Raw genomic sequence first — 4757 nt, 5'->3', positions numbered from 1 at the left:
ACTGGGAGATACATATAACTACAACTTCATGAATCGGAATTTGAATTTCGATCGTGTTTTTACGGTTTGGCACCACTTGGGGATTTTCATATGGTCTTTCAGAGATTTTGCACGTAACAATCGATACAGTAAATCCACGTTTAAAGTAGAACTATCTCGTTTACGGTCTTATTGCAATAAGAGTCCTCACAAGGAATACGGTTGACTTTGTACCTAAATCGACACACTAACTCACGTTATAGTTACATACTATTAAAAACAAATTAAATTTCTGAAGACGATAACAATCAAACAGACTATAAAATGAAATAATTATTGAACAAAGGTAACCAAAATATTTCCAAATTAATGATCACTCTGACCGCAAAATACAGATGGCCAGGTGAAATTAGATTAGGTTAGAAAAAGAAAATAGTCTAACCTAAATTTGCTATTTAATTTCAGTGAAAGTACGAAATAAATATTGGTTTCATAATGTCGGACTGATACCGACATTGGTTGGTAAATGTTAGGATTTCCGCGTGTTAAGGCGTAAAACTAATTATAAGTAAAAACCATTGTGCATATTTTACCTTCTTTGAATGTATAGCGACGATTGCCCCTTTTGTAGTAGGATTAAGAATTTTACCTCGGCCGTGTTAATTTTCATTTACCTTGGCCGAGTCAGGGCAACTAATAAAATATTACCTGCTACGGTTAAGGCATGGGGAAAATCCGACACATGCCACTCGAAGGTACTTGCAGTACCTGAGGGTCACGGCGGCTTCCCCTACCAAATTAAAACCACCAATCAGACATCGTCATTCCCATTTTCATATGTCCGCATTTATTATTTAAGCACGAATTCCTTCAAAGGAAGACGAGATTCTAAAAAACTATCAGCTATTCAACACAGAAATTATTATCACCAGTCTAACGCGTTTTTCTAATTCAACAGTTGTAGAATAAATTTAAAGTTTAAGTGTTATGTATACTCGTGACATCATTCTTTCACCACCTTCCAGTATCCAGTTTCAACAAATATTCAATCGTCATTAACGTTGACGTTTGAAGTGAGCATAAACGAAAGACTCTCTTTCACACTACAAATTGTTAAATTGCTCACGCCTAGACACCGCGCAAATCTTAACATTTACCTGCGTTCAGGCTTTCACAGTAACATATAGGTGTACCAACGCATTCCTACCTACGAACTTACACACCCACCACAATCATTATTCCCAACTCCGCTTTAATGAGTGTCGACGTCACTTGCCCCAAACTTTAGCCATAGCACAGCTCAAAAACAATAGCGGGTGCCCATGCCCAAAAAACGTCTACTCGAGTAGCTCAGTTGTACAGGATACGTTTCTAAAGCTTTGATTCGCTTTGGTATAACCGAGGTTAAATCCTAATTTAGGTCTAATCCTCCAATGAGGTTAATCTACTCCGATGTATTATGCCAACGTCAAGAGAATTGATCGATAAGAATGTGTGTCGCATTCTGAATTAAAAACTCTTTTGCGACTGTTTCCCGTTAAATTAATATTGGGCAATTTGTTCAGGATTGTAGAGAAGGGCAGGTCAGTGCCGTACCAAGAAAGCAACGCTTACCTGCTAGTAAAAACTATCATAGCGACCGACACAATTTTGCGAAAATTTTACATTGGAAATCCAATGTATTTATATCGAATTGTGGAACGATATTAAACTTGCCTATTCGTTGTTTACGTCGTGTTGAAATTTGTCTGATGTATATTTAGACTATGGGTGATTTGTGATGGATGGGTATCGTGTGGAAGTGGAAAAGTGTGGCGTGTTGTCTGATTGGTTGACTGAAACTGGTCTTTTTTGGGGGACCGAATTTATTGCTAATAAATTCGATCTCCAGTAACGGTATTTTTTATGGCTGCAAGTGTTTTTCGATTCTTCAGGAAAATGCATTGTTCGACCGCGGCGCTGGTTCGTCCACAGAGGGTATATGGTGGGCCGCTGAACGTTGGCACCTCGGTCTGGCGACCAAATGTGACTAACACATTTTATGGCGATAATCCGCCAAACCGAGGCTTCGTTGCGTGATTCGGAGGTCGCCACACATACCGTTAAACTTTCTGAAAAATATCCTGTATAAAACTTTTTTGGTTTTTCATTAAAACAATGTTTCGGTTTCGGCACGAGCTTATGGGATGATTTAATACTTTATTTTGGCACCGATCAATAGTTCAAACTAAAAGATAGTAAATCTTTAGCGCGGTGTAGCTCTCTTTTCTGTGCATTTCAAAAAAGTATGTAGGATAATATTAGTAAACGTGTTGCTAAGTAATTAATCGATCGCAAATTGCCTTATGCATAATTCTGTTTACAAAAAGTACCATGCAAAGCTTTACTCACTTTTTCTTTCAGTTTAGATAGTCTCAAAGATTAAAGGTTACAAGATTCACTATGTATTATTAGTTTTATGCCTCGGGGCATAAAAATAACATGTAAGTGCAATTGTATGATTTCCTAAAGTAGCCGTAATTTCATAGTAGACGGAGGTCAGTCTTTTAGTAATTGGAAATGAAGTAACAGACACGTGAAGTAAAAGTGGCGACAAATAGATTTTCAGGAATTGAAAAACGAAGAATTTACGATAGATTTTTAAGTCCAAGCTTTAAATATATTTTGTTAACATGGGAAAGTTTCTCGCTTTAAATGTTAATATATCAAAAATAAGTAATCTTACTATCTTCTGAACTGTTTTACAAGTAGTTCTTATTTTGCACCGTAAAACTTAATCTAATTGTAAGGTAAATAAACGAAATGTATTATCACAAATTGAACCACGTTTTTACAAGACAAACAGCATAAAATACACCAAAGCAAACTCGAATAGTATCGTGATGTAGAGATCCGGATTACAGAGTCAAAAGATATGCGCATATAAACGAGGTTATTTCTGAGGTTCGCGGATCTTGCTCAACTGTTCAGTTGAATTGTTCCTTCTCGAGCAAATTACACACTTATCTCATTTTTAGCGTTGTCAAGTCGAGTTAAATTTGTTGTAGCAAGAAAGAAGTTTTCTCTCTCTGCATTCTACATCCTACCATTACATACTTCCTTCCGTTTAAAAATCGCCAGATATAACGAATCCTCGTATATCTAACGTATCTTAAAGATTAGACAAAGTAAGACAGTAATTAGTAAATAATTTGTTGTCTTTCCTACGTGACTAATGGAATAATAACATCAGTAATTATTAATTGAACATTAATGTGTAGAAGAAGGAAAATAAGCAAATTACATTCAAACGCGTGGCCCTTGGCCCGCATTCGTACCCTCAGAACACCCAATACCTAATGCCTACCAAACACTTTCTGTTTTTGCACGAATTCGCGATGCAACGCGATCTACTTTAATAAAGACGGCGCGTTAGTGAAGGTCGTAACTCTTCACTTCGATGTTTCGACACCGCGTATCGTACAGGGATTTCCTTACGATCGTTTCCGGAGGTAAGGAATGATACTTGGGATGTGTCTTTTGGTTTGTCTTGTCCTCGTGAAGTGTCCTTTTTGAACTCTCTTTATTTGTGGTGGTGCGTGGGTATATATTAGGTCGGTGTATGTTCTGATTGGTTGGACGTTGAAGGTGGTGGAAAAGAAGGTCTCGAAAAATGCGGAGGTGTGATTGGATATTAGGAAACTAGTGGAAGGAGAACGTGAGGGTGAAGGTGGTGGGCAAAAGTTTAAATAATTTGGGGAAAACCCGGAAAGGGGAAAGGGATAGGAAACATGACCAGGGTGCGACTTGAACTATTTTATGATAGGGAAGGAATTTGTTAAGGGGCTAGGAAGACGGCTGGAAAGGACTGTTTATTAATTTATGATATGTGACTGGCCGGTGGGCTGCGCGACCGGACAAGGACAATCGAACACTTTCTGCAATTACTTTCGTCGTTCGTCACACGTGCAACTATTATATCAAAATATCTTAGAAAATAACACAGTTCATATTTTACGCCCTATGCAATATCTTAGCGCTTATATCCTAACACAAGTAGCGTTTTGATTCCAGGAATTGGCTCTCGAACATCTTGACAAGAAAAGGGAATAGATAAAACGAGAGTCAGCAAGATAGATGTGACGTGACGTGTCAAGTAACGACAATCAAAACTCGACACTTGACAGGAATACCGCCTGCGTTGCAATCTGATAAAAATAAGTATAAAAAACGTACCAGTATTGTTCGAATAAAACTGTTTTTACGAGAGATGCGGTCGATCAATCTTAAGAGCCTGGTTGTCACGGCCACCTACCTGAGTCAGCAGGCTAGGCGACACTTGATGCTTTATTGTGACATTGTTTTCCGATTGAATAAAATGCAGAACCTTGACATTGTAGAGAAAATTCCAAAGAATATAATATTTTTTTTAATGTTAAAAATCATGCTTTACCAATGAGACTGCATAATAAAAATTTATTTATAATTTCTAAATAGTAGCCTGAATTTAAACACAATTTTCTTGCTGAAGATCAGCTGGAAATCAAGCTTAAAATCTGAGCTTAAAACCAAACTCTTTCCTTCTACAGACTACATACACTCCCATCCATAGGTATCCGGGCACCTAGCAAATTCAGGTAAAGAGCATATTAATGATATAATAATATAATTATTTCTTAAGAAACTTGATACTAATTGAACGGTCTGTTATCGTAGAACTATTTTACATAATATGTAAGATTCATACCAGTAAATGATATAAAAACATTGCTATAGTAACAATGGTGCGAAAATCTAAA

The sequence above is a fragment of the Habropoda laboriosa genome, unplaced genomic scaffold (assembly GCF_001263275.1).
Source record: "Habropoda laboriosa isolate 0110345459 unplaced genomic scaffold, ASM126327v1 scaffold786, whole genome shotgun sequence".
In the NCBI taxonomy this organism is placed as follows: Eukaryota; Metazoa; Arthropoda; class Insecta; order Hymenoptera; family Apidae; genus Habropoda; species Habropoda laboriosa.
Note: the sequence above shows the minus strand (reverse complement) of the source record.